The 21,676-nt window shown below is 40.9% G+C and overlaps 1 protein-coding gene across 2 annotated transcripts in view; it reads right to left on the reverse strand.

Moving 5' to 3' along the window:
- The window catches only part of LOC130536123 (uncharacterized), a 144,362-nt gene that overhangs the window by 92,203 nt on the left and 30,483 nt on the right, over positions 1 to 21,676 (reverse strand). The window lies entirely within an intron of this gene.

Genomic DNA, 21,676 nt, shown 5'->3' on the forward strand with positions numbered 1-21,676 from the left:
TCATTCGGTAAATCTCTGTACATTACTCCATTCAGTTCAGTTTGTCGTCTTGACTTATTGATTTACCCGATATTTCAGCTGTCAGACCTTAAACAGATGGATTCTTTACAAATCTATTTTCAAAAGATGCCACCCATTCAGTTGAATATACCACAGGTGGACTTCAGCCAAGGTGTAGAAACATCTCACAGGTGATCATGAAAACATAGAAAGCCTGCTACAGTTCAAGGGTCATATTACTAGAGCAAAAGCAATGCACTATTTTAGTTTTTCTTTTTTAAAATAAGTTTCAAAGCCATCAAAAGTTAAGTTTTTCACTTTGTGATTCTGATGTCATAGGTGTAGATGGATGAAAGAATACTGTTGACCAAAGAGCTCAAGCTTTTCTACAACTGTACAGTAGACTGAACCATTACTGTGAAGCCCAATGTTCCAACACTCACTGAAGAGTGCATGTCAGCGTTCAGCAAAGACCTTATTGTGGAACAAACTGCTCAGTTTGAGCTAAAAGACAGAAGATTCCCCCATTTCATTAGTTTCACATTAAGCTGAACAGGACTGATGAAGTCATATGGTCTAAGGTTCATTTTGCTTCAATTTAAGAAAACTTTCATCACAGTACACAAGTGATCAATCATGTCCTCGCCGCCCTAAGGGCCAAGATCTGGATACAGCCACACACTGCAACTGCCTCTCACATGGCCTGAACCATATGCGAGCACTCAAAAGCACAAGCACATACTTGAACACAGAGGAGCACTGACATTCAGCCATCCGTTACCCTCCTCTCACCCGCAATTCTTCTCTCCGCTAATGCAGGCACACAGCTGTGAGGCAACATTTGCTGATCTGTCAAGCCATGTGGCTTTAAACAAAAGCGGGGCTAAGGCATCTTCATTCTGCCGTAAGATTGAGGTTGCAGGTCGTAGTCAGGAAGAAGCCCCAGAGCCCAAAATAATCACCGGAGATTGATGTTGTCGAATCACATTCTACCTAGAAGAGAAAGAAAAATAGTGTTCCCGGGAAATAACTTCAGTATAAAAGCATCGGGAGAGTAATTTTATTTAATCAAAAAGTCCAAGACATCATAAAAAGCATTTTGTTTGGCAGTATGAATTTTAATAATGAGTGAAAAGAGGCGAAAGGTGCTGCGTGGAAACAGAAAATGAGATGGATGATAATGGAATGAGGTGTAATGTGGTTTGAACTGGCAGTCAGTGGAGCCTGCAAGAAGGCTGCAGGCCTAAGCAACCTTAAGATTTGAGCAAAATTGAAAAGCCCTTAACATCAGTCAGTCTACGCAGTTGGGTTGCCTGGAGGAAATTCCTCCTTAAACCAATCTATTATGGGATGTCCACTGGACTTGTCCATTTAATATACTGTAGTGTCCATTCTGCAGCCAAACATAAACATCCTTTCATTAAAACGTCCCTTCCTCAGAGACCCATCAAATCTAGTAAGCAGAGTCGCTCATTTTATCATATATTTATTATCTAAAATCTAATCTCAAATTAATCAAAGAACCATGTTGCATTAAGAAGATGGAGAGAAGGTCCATCTGTAGTGCTGAAGCTTCTCAGCATAAGTTGGATGAAGCCCCAGAAACATTTAAACAAGGTTTTCATGAAATAAAATCACAAGAGGGCCTCCACACTGCCTGCATGCTGGGTCAAAGAAATATCGGCGGCGTTCCCAATTTACGACAGAGCTTCAGAATCAAGATGAAGTCTCGCCCTTCAAACGAGCCGTCTGTACTGCATCAAGCGCTGGCAAATAATTTGTGTGTATATTAGAGTCACTGACCTCACCCTGTAGCCTCTCCACACCTCTCATCACCACCATTGTTTTTCATATAACTGAACTATGTCTAAAGAGACTTGGATGGGGAGAGTGAGAGAAAATGGTCAGCAGGCGCACAGCTTGTCGGGCCAGAACCTCAGATCTTGTGCTGCAACGTTAGCCACAAAAACATAGGGCTGTTTTTATTCCTGATTTAATCCAAAACCAGATTTTCTGCATCACTAACAGATATGGTTTATTTTGCATAAACACTAGTCCGTCATAAAAAAGTTGAGTCTTACAAACACTGTTTCACTGGTAAACAATTAGCTCACACCAGAGCCCAGAAATACAGAGGGATGTTTTCACAATCAGCTAATTACAGTTTATGTAAAATCTAATCGAAGACTTTCTACAGAATTTTCAGGGCTTTGAAAAGAAGAATATGTCCACATGCCTTTTTCAGCGCCAATTGGGTACCAACAATCGTCTCTGATTGGAAAGTCTTCATGAATGTCATGTGACTGAATGATATACATCTGAACAGGTCTCCTGCAAAGTTTCTTCTAGCTTTGGGTTTGCCAATTTTCTGGAAACTTTGTTTAAGAATTTAAGAAAGTCTTGAGGATATGGTGTAGATGGAACCAAAAGAAGCAAATATAGACAGAAAGGGCGAATTGTGATCTGGGTGAGATTATTGTGCACTTTCAACAAGTAGTTCCATTATAAAGTTTATCCAAACACAAATTTTTAAAGCTTTCAATGTTCACAGTAAATAGTTAATGACAGGATGATGCTGGAAGTCTGAAAAATTACTCAGGCACATTGGTAGGTTTTAATAACAAGCAGCAGCTATTACACAGAGATGAGATGCCAGATTATGGAAATTTAGCCTCAATCAGAGAGATCATCCTGGAACTGGCAGGAGACAGAGCAACGTGACTGATGCGGCTCATCCTTCGTTGCATGTAATAATATACAGTTGATGAGGTTATCCAAAGGACTACACGGTGCACCTAGTCTGGGTACACGGTGCAGTAGTACAGTCCTGTGTACCCAGACTGGGTGACACTATTTCAGGCCAAAACAGACTCCCAAATCAGCGATGATAGATGGCTCTGAATGGCACCAAGCGGACAGCCAGTGCGACTCAGGTTCATAACCACCAGAGTGCATTGCAATCACCCATGGAACCAAAGGTGGAAAAATAGAATAAAACATCCAAGAGAAACTTTGCTCCTGTCCCGTCTCTCCCACCCCGAATCGGTGGCGCTGATTGTGGAGAGATGAACAAGCTCACATGGCTGTTCTGGGCAAGGAGACAAACACAGACATGCCAGTGGTCACGAGGCGAGTGGCAAGCCATGGAGACACCGCAGCGTCCATCCCGGAGTTTGTTTTTCTCTGGCTTCCCGTACTCATAAGCAGAGATCTGAATTTCTTTCTGCCGGTATCAATAATAGAAGCACTGCTATTCGTAGCCACTATGCCATTTACTGTACGCTATAAATGCCTGTGGTGAGAAATGGAACTATTCTTATGGCTCTGGCTTCAGAACGTTGTTATTCCTGTCTGGTACACGGCCCTTTTCCAGCAGTGAAGAGGTGCTCAGGTTAGGGTGTTGGAAGACGGCAGCCACGTGACAGCAATTTAACTTGTTGCATTAAATGAACTCTCCCAGTGTTTAGATCTGCGAGTCACGGCACCTTAAGAATACAAAATCCCAAGCACGGGTACGTGCAAACACACTCTAGCCAAGGAAAAGCCAATTATTTCTACACTCACACACGTACAGATAATATAGATCCAGGGATTATCTTTACAAACAAGGATTTGTGGCAAAACACAGATCTTAACTGGTTGCTAAATCTTGGAAAGAGTTTGTGCAGCGCAGTTTCCACTGCTGTAGGATTTTTCAAAAGTCAAATGGAACCACCAGTGCCAGAAACTCTCAATATTGTTACTTTTCTCCATCGGTGCGGACAGCACGGCTCTGCGCTTTGTCTCCTCTTCATAACTAAATCCAGTGAGATGCTTTCAAACCCAGCGAGTTATGGGTATACCGCACCATTTTGACGAATTCTGTACTTTCCTCTAGTGCCTAAATCATCCCAGCAGCCTCAAAATATACTGCTCCTTTGCTTCCATGCAATAATTGGGCCTTGTTGAGATTATTCAAACCATGGGCCAAAACTGAAGACTGTGGAAATTAATTTGAATGGAAAGGAGAGCTGGTTTGGTGGACAGTGTTTCTGTCATTGCACTGGCTAATGTCAAACAAATTTGGCATTTTTTTTTCATCAACATGAAATTTAGAAAATTGCAAACTAGATCTAAAATTATAATATACAGTATATGAAAAGGGGACTGCACTTGGGGACTGTAATTCAGGGCCAAAAGCAGCAGAAGTCTTTCTTTTCCATCACATTCATCTTCTTGTCCCTCTCCAGCTGACTCATTGTCAGTCTCAGCTCTGGTGTCAGACCATCTGGGACTTTAAATTGAGAGCAAAGGGCTGTCAAAAAGGCTCAAGGGAGCCATTTAAAATAAATAAATGCTGCTGGTTAGTCCCCATTGTCTTCAGCTCTGTTGGACATTTGTCATGCCTCCTTCCAAGGAGTCGATGAAATAAAATAAATGGAATAAAAGTTTTTAAAAGTTTGTATGGCTTTGCTTTAGGTTATATGTTAAATGTGACACATGCGTGGCAGAGCAGATGTTTCTGTCCATGTGCAATCATGTAAATCTCATAAAAATACATACGACCGCTCATACTGCTGCAGGACGCACAATTTGTTTTCATGTCTCTAATCAAACCGAGACTGATGGAATCCTTGACGCGTAATTAATGTTACGCCTCATCCTTTATAGCGGCTGACATTTTTCTGAAGGAGATTAGGTGTGGAGATGAGAGGTAGAGCTCTCTGGCCTAGCATGCTGCTTTCAGGAGGTCACTGGCCTGACTCTTATTTCCCTCATGGCGTTTTAAAAGAGCCTCATTTATCATTCCCTGACAGCATCTGTCTCTCTCCACCCCCTCTAATGTGAGATGAAATGCATTTTGGTTTTTTGAAGCTCAACTCTCACTGTCATAGAGAACTGCTTATCCTGCAGGTGACAAGATGTCAAAGCACAAACATGATGGAAAACTGACAATTCTCACTAAGGATGCACACATAACATAATCAAATTACAAGAAGAATCAGGTACGGTTATTCACCTGAAGATTCATTGAAAAACAGATTGAATCTTCAGGAGTTAATAGAGTAACACATTATCATAGTCAGTAGATATTATCTTCAAGTATGTCAACATTTTTTAAAAGGTAGTGACAATTACATAATCAACATTTTTTTATCTGCAAACATTGTTTATGGGTGAACCCACCCCCAGATTACCTGCATTCACCAGTGCATTTTCAGTTCTTTTCCTAGTTTTTGTAGAGTGAATATAAGGGGGGGCATTACCAAATAAGTCTTCAAAAGTGTGCATTTGTACAACCTGTAACTTAAGTATTACAGAGATTTGCCAATGGCAATGATGAAAGCAATTTCCACAAACAATGACTTTCTCTACAGTGCAAGGCTGCAAAGACACAGCACATTGTGAGTGTAAATGTTTAGTAGAGAAAAGTTTCTGAAAGGAGTCTGTGTGCAGTCTAAACACAACAAACAGCCTCAACACAAGAACTTAAGGATTTCCTTTACAGCGACGAACCAATAGACTTGGGTAGTGATGAAAGCTCTTATGAGGAAAACCTCAATAAAGAATAGCTGCAACCATTTATTATATTCAGTGCCATGTGTGGTGACTACTGTACAGTCCATGCAGACCCGTATACGTTCAAGGTAATTGATGCTCTTGGGGCCTGTGCTGCTGTTGCTATTCTGTCTAATGGAAAAAATATGTCTCTCAGCAGTCTTCAGCTCTCGTGAATTTGATGCTAAGCTAATAACAAAACAGCAACATACCCTATTATTACAATCAAATGATGCATTCAGCACGCAGCCGTTTAAATGTGCGCCTCTAACCTCAGTAATTCTGCTGTGCGTGCTTCCTTTCTATGATGTTGACCTGTATTAACTGCATTAGCATGTCCTTCCTGGCCTGCTCCCCTTTTCCTCCCTTCCATGCTAATTTTTCATGCTTCTACACACAGACACACAAATACATACACACAAACCTGTGCTGCTGTGTGGGTTTCTCCCATGCAGTTTCCGTAGATTCCTATTTAAAACAGACAAGCGGGGTTCATGGTGTGCCAAACTGGCATGCGCCCTGGGATAATGAAAGACCATGCTATGGTTTTCGTTGTTGATTAAGGATTATTCTGCTAGACAAACAAGCTACTGTTCAGCCATGTGGGAACATGTGAGCCATATTTCATTCTCAAAGACAGGGCCAGATCTGGTCTTGTAATGTTCAGACTGGGTTGTAATCCATTCATAACTGTTGTCTATATTTCATTTTTACTGACTACAAGTGTGTGCTAAAGATGCAGGTGTGCTCTCATTATAGTTCACAATCAATGCAGTGCTGTTGCCATGTGATAGATGATTCTCTGTCATTTTTCTGGCCTGAAAACAAACCACTAAAAGCATGAATACAGCACGTGCACGCGCACGCACACGCACACACACGCACACACACACACTAAACCTGTCACTGAAAATTTGGGAAAATTCAAAATCCAGTGTCTGTGCTATTTACAAGTTGGAAGGTTCACAGTTGATGCTGGTTGATGGTGTTTTTAAAGATTTACAAGTGCAACAGCAGAGAGTAAAAAAGCAGATTAAAGACAAGACAAAAATAAAAGTTAAAGTAGATCAGCTTGGGTTTGCCCCTCTTTGAATGGAGGGTTAGATGTATAATTATTGCTGAGGTAAACTGACACACATCCAAATACACTCATTAATTGCAAATATTTGGCAACTTGTACAATAATTAATTTTGGGCAATTTTGACTACTTCAGGGATGAAATCGTTTAATAAAACTTAGTGCAAATTAGGGCAAAATATGACCATGTGCTAACTATTACAATTGTTGTTACAGCTACAACAGTAATTCCACTTTAATAGAAGCTAGTCAGAGTCACCTTAACTAATGAACAGGATCCCCAAGGTCAGCTTAAATAGGACATTTTCCTAAATAAATACCAATTTTTGGGCACGTCGGATTGGTATGAAATGAATTTTGGCAGGAGTTCTGTATGCTACACCAAATACACATATCAAGGGAGCATGTGGGCAAAGCTGGACAACATTTCTTTATAGAGGGAAATAACCCTGCTTACATTTCTCATCCTGTAGTCCACAATCACACTTGTGCCAAAGCATTTATTTAGATTTTTATATTCAACTTTGTATATACCAAAGCACCCAGTGGTTAGGAAAGATTCACAGTGCAAATTAAAGAGGATCGAGGCCTTAGTAGCACACTACCTCATTGAGTTTCCACCCTTCTGTCTATTTTGGCCTTGCAGATGCTTACACAACTAATAGTGGTGAAGTTCTTCCAGCAGCATATTTATTGTAGCAAACTGCACCTGGTGCAGGAGTTGAATTAAGTGACAAATATGTTCCCAGGCTGCACATTTACTTTAAACACTGTATTGGTCATTTAAACGAATGCCAGTTTGAATTTTCAGCTGAGGCACATGTGAATGATGTCAAGGAATGCTGTTAAAAATCAAGTATTTAACATGAAAGTGACTGTTTCTCCTGGTTATCTGTCAAACACTTCATGTAAAACCATTTCTGCTGCCACCATCAATCATTCTAAACTTACCTGAGACATGCACGGCAGGGGTCAAGAAGACAAGTGTAGTAATGCGATGCAAATGATCACTGAGGAATGATATTTCCAGCACACAACACATACTTACTGTGGCACTGTGTGACAGCTGAAGAGCCGTTAGTTGCCAGTATGAAGCGACCTTGTCCAGGTTTCACCTTAATTCACAGACACTAAATCAGATGACATATTCATGTGTCATTACTCATCACAACTGGTATAAGAAATATCTTGCTGCTCATTTAAACACAGAACAACATAGTGCTGGATATTCAGTGGCCAGGTGCAAGTACTTAAAGAAATCCTCCTCACTCCCTCTATAGCTCTGTAATTACAAACATACAGATAGTGTGCACACACAAATCTGTGAGAGGACCAAAAAGCTTGGGAGACAGCAACACACACACCCGCATGCATATGCACGCACAAACACATGTGCGTAAACACACACACACACGATGGAATGTATTCAAATTCTCACCCAAGAAGATATGATGGAAGATATGTGGAGAAGTTTATTTCACAATCATGCTTCTTTACAGTACGTTAAACCATTACAATGACATTTGCTGTTAGACGCTAAAATCTGCCAAACCCAAGTCAGTTAATAGTCGTAAACAATAATTACTTTTTTCTTTTAAATTCCCACATTGGCTGATATAATTTATGTCACAAGTAACAGCAAATGGACCATACTTACACTACATTTAACACTCTCATCCATACATCGATGGCAGAAACTCATCTGCATAGTGCCAGGCAGCCAATCAAACACATTCATACAGTTTGAGCAATATGAAAGTTCATTCATCGTGCACACTTCAAGATCAAAACAAGTGTGTTTGCAACACTGGAGCAAAAACCCTCCTATGTGAGCTCAAATTCCCAAAAGGCTGTATATTACTTAAGAAATAATGCTTGATCCTACAAATCAACTACCTGAATTGACAAATATGACTGTAAAACCACAAACTGGGAAAGGCATAGTTCAACTCAACATTACATTGGGGAGGTTGCTGAGGTTTTAGAGGCAATAAGCCAGAAAAGATTACTGAAATTCGCCACCACAATGATAAGACTGTGAGTAAAGCCAGCAGGAGACTCCTCCCTGTGTGTAGCCAGCGGGCAAAAAAACCAACAGAGGGCTGACACTTCCAGTTGGATTAAAGAAGAACCAGTGTTTCCAATTATGAAAATAGGTGTTAATGCTTGCAGCTTCCTTGAGCGGAAAGTATTCCTCTGCTCGAGGAAACACAGCAAATTGTGGGAACATTTATCAGGTAAATGTTTGTTGATGTCAACAAATATGTTGTTAAGGTTACAAAATGCACTATTTCACAGTTTATCTCTTCTCTGGCTCCCCTGCCAAGTTAGGCAACACAGCTTATCCGTCTTGATTTTTGCAGCCACTTTCAAACATGATTCCATTTAAAAAAAAAAAAAAAAAGCTAGTGATGATTGGTTACAAAGCTGTCACTTGAGCAAGATCTGGAGCTGCGTCTAATCAAATGCACGTGTACAAAAATCAGATAGGCACGATTGGATCTTATGGACCAGAAGGGGGCTCAGCCAGTCTGTACTATTCCGTATCTAAAACTCTTAAAGTGCGCCATAATTATACCAAAAGCTAAACAATCATTCAACACAAAAGGTTGTGCTACCACAGCACTGTGCAGTCACATCAACACACCCTCTCTCACACCCTGACCTGTGCATCCACAACTCCAGCACAGCATTACAGGTGGGACCAGCAGTTGGACCCTGCCAAGCCTAGTGTCTCATGAAGGAACGGAGGTGGCCGATAGAAAGAGAGGCCTTAGGGACTGGGACAGCGGCATCATTATGAGTCTTCAGGATAAATAGCCTAGCATTAATGCAACATGGCAAAGCGTGGCCAGTTCTAACCCAGTCGTGTCAAACGGGCGTTAGATACCAGGGCCCACAGCGCCCGACATCTCAGCTGGTATACAGGAAATCCAGATAAATACATAAACAAATATGAGTGTTGTAGTTGGCAAGACAGCGCTGTTTGAGAATACGGCTGTATATTTGCACAGCTACTTGAAGCACCCTGCATGGTTGGCTATTGAGTGTCTATGTGGGTCTTTCATGGAGCCAAGTGAGGCTGAATGCTGGGTTTGATGATCAGGAAGGCAATTGCAATGAGCCACACTTCAGCCCAAAAATGTTTAGCCTGTCAAAATATAGATTTGATGCGGTCTTTTCATCAATGTAGATCATTAATCTTAATGGTGATGATTTACGAGCTGTTGCGTGCGCACATGGCCTGGCACGGTCATATTCAATCACACATATACAGAATGACATGTATCGGTATATAATACCTGATCAGTGGGATTGTGAACTGTGCACATTATAATTTAATTATTTAAAGCTACCAATGTTCTCTAAAATGAGAAGTTTAAAAAAAAAAAAAATGAAACAGTCATTCATATTTCCAGTAAAAAAACCTCCCATTTACTTTGGACTAATGTGAAATATTACTGTCAACAGTTGACATGACCACTCTATTTGGAAAAGAATAGTTCTAGTTTTGGGTGATCTTGAAGGATTATCAAAAGAAACAAAGATAAATAAGAGCTGGTGTTAAGTTCCTTTCCCACAAAGTAACATACCTTACACGAGTGTTGTGCACTTGAAACGAGACAAAAAGCTGAAAATCATTCTGTGTCTAGGCCAAGCAGAACAATAAGTTGTGATTTCTTAATTTGTTGCAATATGAATGCCTTTTTAAACACTGCATCAGTCATCAGGGTACAAAGAGGCTGTAAAGTTCATGCTGAACCCTTGATCACAGCACATACAATATCTCTATTGACCCCTGTGACTAGGCTTCAGTTTCCCTTTAGTTCTTGTATGAAAAACATGACAAGGTGAAAAAGGGAGAAGCAGTCGAGGTTAGAAACCATTTAAAATAGGAGCTTTGGTGTCAGATCGAAGAAGTGGAGTCCCTCTCCTCTAGCTGAATTTATATAGGGTGTTGTAAATCATATGGAGGAGCTAGACGTCAACACACCCTGAATATCCCAAACTATCTCCAGGTCAGATCATCTCTCAGCGGCACAGAAAGCATCGCTGAGTAAGAAGTGAATCGTGTAAATCCCCATATTTATATCACACACTCAACGAGAATAAGAAGATCAGCGAATAAACGCGGCATGTCAGAGCTTTTGCTGACCCCAGCTACATAATGCTGGCCCTATAATTAAGAACAGATCACACTGAAATGGAATATCGGGTCTCTGATTGTGGTTGGAAGAAAAAGCACATGACTCAACCTCCTCTATTTACCAATAAAACATTTAATCATACACTCAAGTATGTTTCTCCTAACAGGCGAACAACGCACTTTATCAGGGTTTGTTCTGTTTGTAAATCTGTCACCATGTCAGTTTTTTTCTCCTCGCCTGAAAGCTTGAAACCTCAAAAGGACAATACATTAAAATCAGAATCTTATATTACCTCATTTAGATTTGAGTTGTTGCACACAAGTTCAAGCACGAGAAAAATCATACTTGCAAATTAAATATATTCTGCTCTGAAATTACTTTAAATTACACTTAAACGTGCAAAGTCCTGATAACCTATGATGGACGCTGATGACTCCAGGATCATATGTACAGTACCGGTATTTATGTGTTTGTACTCAGCGTCTTTACACTCCTAGAAGACACCCTCACTTTCATAACTGATCTTTAGAGACATATTTATAACTCCTTGCACACATGCATAGACACACATTTCACTTTTCTACTTAAATATGGTGTTAATAATATAAGGGTAAGGGGACAACTCCTCCCTGTCTCATCTTTCTCCCTTGGTGAAAAGAGGCCTCCTCTCCCTGCAGCTGGATTAATGGTGAACATATGTTAGGAGGAGGTCACTATCTTCCAGTGGCAGCAATTTAGCATTAAAAAAGGAAAAAGTCACTGGAAAACAACTCGGCTCCCACTCCATCGCTGCGGTTTTCACTTAAGCCCGCTGCCCTTCTCTCTTTTAACCCAGAGTGATTTCCTTCAAAAACCCTTTTTTCATGGAAACAGAACATCACTTTCAATGTAATTTCATGTCATTTAGTTCTACCCTACACCATTCTGGCATGTGTTGCATTCCAGTCATGAAGATTTAGTTTAAATTTCTCTGGTATGACACAGAAACAACTGGTACAAACACCCAACCGACTGTAAAGTTCATTATTTCACTTACAGAGGTCATGCCAGGTAATTATTATGCTCAGTAGTTGCTAAGCTCTGGTTTCACACAGCAGGAACTCTGGATTTGAGCTCCCATTCTACTGCTTGCATCAGTCGATTAAATCCTTTGACATTTAGTCAATCACATTTCTGCATAACTGATGAGAACAAAATAGAATGAATGGTGTTTTATGATACAAAAGAGATGGGTTTTTTTTATACTGCAGTACTGAAATTGCAGCCCTTAAGACTTTCCACTCAGGTCTTCATGGTTAATTTCTCTGCGTGATGTAAAGACAACAGAGAGGGAAAAGAAACAGGATAAATGCGTTGCCTTTTCAACATTAATAGTGGACAGCATGCACACACATAAATGTATATCCTCTGTGCATGAATGGCATCAGCATGAACACTTAGCTGTGTGCATGAGTGAAGATGATTTGATGATAATCCCTGGTAGTCTAGGCTACCGTCACGAAGGTACGAAAAGCTGCCAAGGACGTGTAAGGATCAACACCGAACCAGAATATATAAACCCCCTCAATGTTCCCCCCGCCACAGGAACTGTGGAGAGAAAATACGAGTATAATCGAAAACTGCAGTGAGGGAACAGAAAAGCTTGAGAAGAGATTTAAAGGGTGGGAAAGCCAGCAGCACGTGGCCAAGAGTGTGCCTTGCATGCAACTGCTTCCCACCCACAGAGTCTCCAACGTGCTGTGTTGGCTGGGACTTGATGAAGAAAGTTCAAGTTGACACTGAAGGAGTACCACAGAAACAGAGGAGATAAATTTAAAAAAAATACCCAAGATCTATGCGGCAATGCGTCTCACACACACACACACACCACACACACACGGCTTGGAAGAGAAGATTTAGCAACCAATAAGCAGAAGAGGATATTTCAGAACAGCCACAAAAGACACGCACTGCATAAAGCAGGACATTTGTGTATAGAATAGCAACAGGAAGGAGAGAAATGTATTGAGAAAATAAAACTCTGCCATTTAGTTTAAAACAAATGTGAGTAACAGCTTAAAAAAAAAGGTCTGTGTCCCGCAGATACATTCAAACCTATATGGAGTATGGACATCAACGCTCATGAAAAACCTGGAATCTAGCTTGTACAATGAACAGCAACCGGTAGTTTGTTACAAGAAAGTGTGGAAGCTCAAAACAATATCAGATTGGCCAGAAGTAAACTCTACTGATGGTGCTGCAATTAGTAAAAAAAGACAAGAGATGATGGTGACAGGAATAAAGGCCTGTGGGGGGTTATTCTATATGTGGACTGTGGGGAAGGAGCCCGGGCCTGACCTCAGCTGCCGCTATGGAAAACAGCCCAGCAATTATCCAGGATGTATTGCTGCAGTACTCCAAAGACTCAGCGGCCTGTCGTTATGACCTCAGGAAAACTTTTCTGTTATTTCACTGTGGCCACCCCACGTCACAGCGCAACTCTTCTTGGAAGGCTGCAAACTTGTCGCAGCCCAAAAGACATGATGTCAGGAGGAAAGAGAGGTTAGAGTCTTGGGCAGCCTCCATACAGTAGTCAACGCGGGCTGTAATATACATGCAGAAGGTGCTAAAGACTAAAAAAGCAAAATCAATAAGGAGCAGATTAAAATAATGCCACTTCTACCATACTGACTCTTCTAAATTTAAACAAATAAATGGAGATTCTAGAGTTTTTTTATAACTTATGCACTAAGGGAAAATTTGTATTTAAATGCATTTTCACCTGAGCATGTAAAGCTTGTATTTATGTCATAAAAGCCACACTGTAAAGGTGCTGCCGATGATGAGAACTGGTCACAAGACAGAGAGTATCAGGTTTATCTGACCTTGCTTTGAGGCTGCTGACAGAGCTGATATTGCTATGTGACGCCCCACATAGACATAAAATTTGCCACATCTGTGGCAAGAATGATGTGTGTTCCGGAGAGCCATTATCATGTGTGCTGCGAAAAGCAGTAAATTGGATGACGTTATGTATAATAAGTTTGCAGACTGGCACCGGTGGACACTTCACAGACACACCTGTCCACAGCAGCCAATGCCTTGGTGTCAGAATTGTGGGATGCGTCAAATTTATCTGTTTTTTAAAAGCTGTTGGCTGAAGGAAACTGAATGATGTTATGAGAATCCGACTGGAATCAATTAAAAACGTTTCAAACCAGATCAAAAGGAATCTGTTCGTCAAGAGTGACATGAAAAACACGGTACACGCAGATGGGAAAGACATCTTTTTGCATCCTTGAGGAAGCTGTGTAGACCAAGAGGTTGAGTATTACCTGATGTCTTGTTGAGGACAGGAAACAACCTAGTTCTGCCGTCCAAACAGCACTTTCACTCACCAGACTTTTTTAAAATATAACAGCATAAACGCATTTGATTTTCAAAAGAGAGAGACAACGATTCATAGTGATGATCCAGCCCACTGAACACATATGGGCCTACAGGACACCATCCAGCAGTCCCATTATTAACATCAGTCCTGTGTCTAAGAGAGGGAAAGAGCTGGACAAAGACACAGGGCAGTTCTGTTCCTGTGGTGGAAGCATTCAAATCTCTGTGCAAAGAAGATACACACACCCAGAGTGCAGTAAACAGATATAGCTGTCTGGTCATTTTTTTTACTTAATGGTCCTGCAAATAAGAAACAGAGACACAATCATGGCAACCGAGCAATGCAGAGGAAATAGAGAGAATGTATCATCCAGTCAGGATATTTCATCCATTGGCTAAATGAGGCAATAGAATCCACATGACGACGGTCTTGATCTGATCTGTATCCTCGTGTGCCCTGAAACACTCGGACACATGGACTTACATGCTGCTGATTGAGATGGATATGAGTGCATTATTAGTAAAGTAGGCCAACAGTGTATCGTGTCTATAAATGCGTTCCACCCAAAAGTTTCCTTGCGAGGACTGGATGAGGACAGATCCCCTGGTACTACTGAGCAATGACATCACTTTCAAAGAAGAAAGAAAAAACAGCTGTCCTTTAACATCATTTTGAGTTTTGGACAAAGACGGTGTTAACAGTTTTAATAATGCTCTAATTCCCTGTGGATCTTTTAATAAAGTAACAAAAGAGCATCTGAAAATCACGCAGTTCATAAACGGAGGCTCTGAAGAGTTTCCCAAACTGAGATTTACACTGTCAGAGTAACCGTCATTCAGTTGGAGACTCTTCCCATGTTGGACCACAACGATGTTTGAGCAATGCTGGCCACGAAATCTCGCAGCCTGAAAGTGAACAAATCGCTTGCCGGACATACTTTTGAATCCAAGACAAGGTCAGGGGCAAAAAAAGGTCAAGACCGGTTTCATCACTTTCATGGAGAGTCTTCTTCACCACAAATAACCAGCTGTTCATTGTGAAGGTTGGGTAAGTCTCCTTCTTATTAAGCTGCAGTGTTTCGAAAATACAGCTGTAGCTGCCAGTCATATGATTTTAGACGGGTTCTCTGCCAATAGCTCTGACAGCCTGACAGAGGTGAGGATTTGTTGGTGCATGCAGATTTTGCTATGAACAAATTTGAACTGCAATTTGAAAAATCCCCCTCTAGCCATTTATCACGCGCCTCAAACCTGATTTCTGACTGAAAAGTTGCATATTTTGAGTGTTTATATGATCAAGTCCCTGCATGGCTCTAACGTCATTTTAAATCCGACCTGTTCATTATAGCTGGCAGCTACCTCCAAACTGCACTGATACCCAAGAACAGCAGAATCTGCGTATCCTATTATTTCCTTATCCTATTAAGAAGAGACAAGCAGCAAGACGACCGAATGACAATTCAAACTGACGAGTGTGGGAATCATTTTTATATTCTAAACAGGATTTCTGTTTTAATGATGCAGCAGACGTGGCCAAAATGTCATACACAGTCACATAATCAAAGTTTTTTTTATAAAGAATTACAGGCTAGGGAGAGCATATCTTGAGTTGAATGACAGAAGGTGGAGATTTATTTCTGCACAGGTTTATGCAGCTTCAGTTTGCTTGGAACATGAACCAGGGAAGTAGTGGCAGACAGTATGTAACATAAAGCACCAGGACTTCTTCAGGTGCCCTCAAAGTTATTACAATCGAAGCTTGATGAGGAGGTGCCACGTAGATTATTCTGCATTTGTAGGATATCAAAAGTCTCTCTTCAGCCTGCACAATTTATCAGAGACTCAATTTAAGTTTCTTTTTTGCCTCTTTCAAAAGACATCTGACAGGTAAAATTCATCTTATTTATGTTCATGAAGGCTATCCTGACCACTAGACATGTACCATATGGACACGACAGGTCAAAACACATCACTTAGCCTTATCTGTATTCGTCATAAAGGAAAAACATTGAATCGGTTATATGTCACTGAAGCGTCAACAAAGTCTGCAAGCGCTTTCTTAGTAACTCAGCATTTCAGATATAGCAGCTGTATCAAAGCACTATTGAGTAATCCTAACAGGGAACACTGAGAGTTCACTATTTTGAGGTGAGAGTCACGAGTTTTATGCTCATGAAATTTTACAGACTGATGGAAGAAGTTAAAAAAAAATCATGGACATGAAGGAAAAACCTTTGTGGAACTGAGCTGAATCAGCTGGCTCTGAGCCTTCCTGGTGGGGCTCTGCAAGGCCAATCACCTTGCAGGGATTAGTGTCAATTTTAAAAGTCTCTTTTTTCACTTCAGTTTCCAAATGTGAAATCATGAGAAGCAAAATCAACTTTGCGCACGCACAATGTCGTGCTTTTGGTGGAATGGATGACACAAGTACAGAGAATAAATCAACACAGTTGCTTCTCTGTTTAGAGAACTCATTAATGAGTTGGAGTTTTAAAGTTTAAATATTAAATCCGCTGTAAAAAAAAAACAACTGATGGATTGATCCCTGGATCAGTTCAATACTGGATTAACTAGCATTTAATTGATGATTCTAACATATTTAATAAAACATTACATTTTTAGGGCCGCTGAAGAGATTCAGGAAATCAGTGTTGATTTCCAGGCTGTACGTTTACCTTGCGATGTGAGCAGAGCTGTGAGCCAGGGACACACATCAACATTTATACAAAACATAGCTACAAAAATAAATGTGCCTGCGTTGTTATTTGTCTCACTGTCGATTAAGCTCTGATTCAACAAACACACGTGCTGGTCATTAATTTTTCTGAGCAATGACAGATACTGCTGATGCTCAGGCTCAGTCAGCCAAAATCAGTCAGCCAGTCAATAGATAATAATATTATCACAGAATCAAATCTAATAAGCATGATTGTTAACATCATTTACACACAGTGATGCCTTCAAAGTCTTTTAAAGGTCAATTATTCTCATCCACAAGTTAAAGCTTTGGCCCCCTACTCTGTCTCACACACACAAACACACACGCACCGTAAATTCTTTTTGTAGGCGCACACACCTGCATGTAACTTCAATGGTTTCCAGCTCATATGTGATTCCGCCTTTGACATTTCCTTCCAAAATCATTTAATGCTTGAAGGACACACTAAAGCCAGTAAAAGACAGAACTTTTAACGTAGGGCAAATGCTGTCAGTTGCATTCAGTCAGTTCAGTTCAGCGTGTTGGAGATGTGCTAGTTAATAGATCCTTCTGAAACACACCCAGCTTAACGGAAAGAAGGCAGTGAAATCTAAACATAAATCAGTTCATGGGTTCAGTCTAGGGATAGAGTACAGTTCACGGAATTGGGATTGTAATAAAATCTCCACAATGCACACACACACACACACACACACACACACCACACACACACACACACACACACACACACACACAAAGAATGCCAAAATGTGGTATGCTGTAGAAAAGACAAACCATGCTCCATATACTGTGAGCTTTACTGCTCTTGGCTTGTGTTCTTCGTCACGCCCTTTATTTTAACATGCACAATCAATCACTCAGCTGCCTGTCACCTCACTGGGCTGCTGATCTAATGCACCAGTGTCAACGCAGGAAGGGTGACCAGGCTCAGTAAATGTAGTGCGCTCTAGGGTTACATCACACACTCCCCTCTGATGGCGGGCCAAGTCCGTCTTTATATAGTGCACCATATATCTGACAACTGTCAGCTAACACCCTCTGCATGTATTGAATTACACATGCATTTTTACGATATATTAAAGTCTCATTTTTATCTTATTAGCACCTTAAATCTCCAGCCCTCAGTCCTGTTTCCAAGTCTGGTTTTGGTCGACTAATGTTAATGAAGCTTTAACACTCACAGACTTCCGTGGATAGGAATTAATGGAGCAAGAGGTTAATTGCCACCCAATATACATTAATAAATGCCAAAAAAGACGGAATGCTTGCAGTTTACATCATTTCACAACAAATTCTATAACCTGAGCAGAGATCTGAGCAGTAGTGAAGGCTGTGTTAGGCCTGGTGGCACATCCAGAGGGGCAGCAGCTGAGTGATCCTGAGAGGAGGTCTGAGTCATCCAGCTGAGCAAACAGCAGAAGTCCAGACTCTGACTTAACACATAGACTAATGCTGTCCGGGAGGGCAGCATTTGGCAAGTGGGCTCGAAATGAAACCCTAATGAAGGTTTGCACGTAAGACTAATCATAAAAAATAAGGAAAAAAGTTTAAAGACGTTGTTTTCTGAAAATTAAACATGCCTCCAGCAAACATTTACATCCAGCACCATTAAACAATAAAAAATCTAGAAAATTAAACTGCCGTGCTTGCAAATTATGTCCCAATAATCGCAGAGTTCTCTGCTGAACTCTGGGTATTAATATTCTCTCATCTGTAAATGAAACTTTGAATACTCCATTCTATTTGTTACCACGGTGCAAAAGCGAAGCCACTGACATCGTGAAATGCGATCGCTGCCATCTTGTGCTGGTGAAGTGAAGCATGTTTCCACCCAGCTGTCCGTCATTCCATTTAGACTATTACGCTTAAATAAAATAGCTTAAAGGGGAGTCCAGCTTGTATGACAGAGTTATTACGCACATTTTTGTTTTCAATAAATTTTACCTTAATGGAAACCCGTTCACCTTAGTATTAACACAAGTAAGGCCATACTCCTGAGCCAGGCCTGGGAGTATGGGAAAAGTCACATTTGTGTCAACATGGGCTTATTAGAACCAGTTTGTCTGTTCTGGCACAAGTTACCGTCAGATTGACAACTTAGGTTAGACATTCCTCCCGCAGCTACAACACATGCCTGGTTAGTTATGAAAAACATTTCATCTTCCAGCTGGCTGCACACAAGACACACACAAAAATATGCTCACACGCTGAGCAAAGACCTATGACACAGGTCTTATATAAGACTGATAAATCTAATTTGGAAAGTTATGGCAACGTGACAGCTATTCTGCTCCGGCAGCATGCTGGATCAATGGAGACCAACGGTGTTGTTAATGACTGTGTCTTCGTATTTCCTAGTCGTTCAGCAATTTCACTTTGCATGTGGAATTATCTCAGCCGTCAAGCACAATATTCTCCCCACCTGATTAAAAAAAAGACATCGAGGATAAAAAAAATGAAACAAAGTCACTTGTTTTTTTTTAGCCTCAATAGCAAATTTAAAAAATCTGAAAAGTGATACAGTCATCACCAGGGTGGAAAAATAGGGAGGAAGCTATAATTTATTTTTAAACCTTTGGTAAATTACTGGATTCAATGTGTAAGTGTGTTCAGCAGATTTTACTTTACAGTTAGCAAAATGAGCAACAGTTTACCACTTTAAATTTTACAGAGTAAATCTAGTTAATGGATAAACCACACATAGTTGCAGCTTTGCTTCCTGCTGTGAAGTGGAATTATATATCCTGTACTGGGAAACACTTCATAAAGTATTAGGAGGTGCTAAATTTGTTCGGTTATGAAAATGACCTGATCATTTCATAGAGCTGCGATACTCCGGCATTATTACAAGAGTTCAGAGTCGTTGCCTTTATCTGGTTAACACATCAAGTGAGTTAAGATTTAGACCCATGAGAAATCTCCCTGGTAGCAAATAAGCCATAGAATGCAGCGGCAAGAATCTGTGGCATCTGCTTTGCAAAAGGGCCATAAGGGAGTTTCGACTTTCTCTTGGCTACATAAACAATGGAGCTTTAAATGCCTTTAACAGTGGAGCTACTGCCTGACCATGATGACAGTTCCCTCCCTTCACTCTTCATATGACATACCCTAAAGGTCACTAGCAGAGGAAAACTCCATTTAAGATGAGCAGAAGGCCGATTCATATCTACAGAACATGTGTTTTGTACATTAATTCATAATTACTGTGATTTTTACATTTGTTTTAAAGGGAAAAAGAGCCTCGCTTTGATTTGGGAAAAGGAACAGCAAATGGAGCAATCCCCACCGTCATTCTACTATGCGCGCGCGTGTGTGTAGAGGATGATGTTTGTGTGGGTGTGTATGCACTTGTGTGTTTACACAGCTGGAAGAGGAGAGCGGAATCACTTCACCTAGCGGTTCCTGGGGTGTCTGCTGTGATCCCATTAAAAGGCAGACAGGCTCTGGCACCCACTCCAGAAATCCAGAGGATTTCACTTGCTAAAATATCCCCACATTTGAGCTTAAAGGGCAGGCCAAATCCTTGCAAACCGGCGGAATCTACTTAGAGGGAGGGGGAGCAATGTGTCTCCTTTTAAACTCCTGATAGTTGATTGCTCTGGCGCAGTTCAGGTGAATGTGCTGAGCCCAGTTTCCACTCCATTCAACTTTCCAGTCAGATCCAGACATGTCTCTGGACGGCCCTTTCCCCTCAGCCTCTCTTGCTTCAAGGCCCCCTCCCCCAGGTCAAACAGCCAAAAACATGCATGCCACATTTCGTGTAACCTTCATATCAGTCAAGTGTCCGTCTTTATCAACCCCTCTTCCAGTGGGTCTCCCTTTCTGCTTCACAGTATTAGACTGTGTAGAGGCTGCCTATTGAAAATCACCAATTTGGAGATGTCCCTCATAGAAATGTCCCTCTGAGAAGAAGCTGTGGTGGACAGGGACCCTGATTCATGTAGCTGGGATTGGGTCACCCCTCAGCAGCACCACGCTCAGCCACACTTGTGCCAGCCTTTCCCCGCTGTCACACAGAGTGCAGGAGCCCGGACAAACCTGCCGTACAGAGTTTATTCACTAACAATTCCTGTTATTCAAAATAATTCCTGTCTCAGACAAGTGCACAAGTCCCTGCTAACATTTTACACTCAAGGAAACAGTCTGTTTTTATCTTTCCTCTTCCAGTCCTTCACACGTGACTTCATCTGATCAACCTACCTGTCTAGGTCAGCTCTTCCATCCATATTAGGTTGTGAAATGCTGTTACTATACATTATTCTTATTCCCTGTACCAAAAGGGCAGCCAGGAAGTGAATTATTCACGCTTGGCAAACAAAGAAGGGTACTGACAGTGAACCGCTGACATGATGCTTTTCTATACTTCAGTGTGAAGCGTAAAGTGTGTCAGCCGCAAACCCGGGCTTTGCAGACCCGGTGGAAGAAGTGAGGAGAGTGTAACCAGCGGAGTCAATTCATTCATCAAGTCCTGACTTGAATTTCCTTGAAGGAAGATGAAGTGCAGTACTTCAGTCCTTCAGGCTTGTGTTCCGTTCAATCTTAAAATATATCCATATGTAACTTGACAAGGACAAAATGTGGTGCATGTGTGGCTGAAAATCAAATCAAACACAAAAGATCAAGCCTAAAACTTAACCGTTTATTTTAATCTTGTTCTTGTCAACAGGCATTTAGGAAATAGCTGATTTTTTAATTATTTATTTAAAAGTATTCTCTTTTTTGAATATTAAAGTAACAGCAACTGTTGCAGAAAGCTCCACTCAGTGATATTCAGTGTATTCAATGAAACCTTATTTATATGGCATCGGTTACAATCAAGATTCT

Source organism: Takifugu flavidus, chromosome 13 (genome assembly GCF_003711565.1).
Source record: "Takifugu flavidus isolate HTHZ2018 chromosome 13, ASM371156v2, whole genome shotgun sequence".
Taxonomy (NCBI): Eukaryota; Metazoa; Chordata; class Actinopteri; order Tetraodontiformes; family Tetraodontidae; genus Takifugu; species Takifugu flavidus.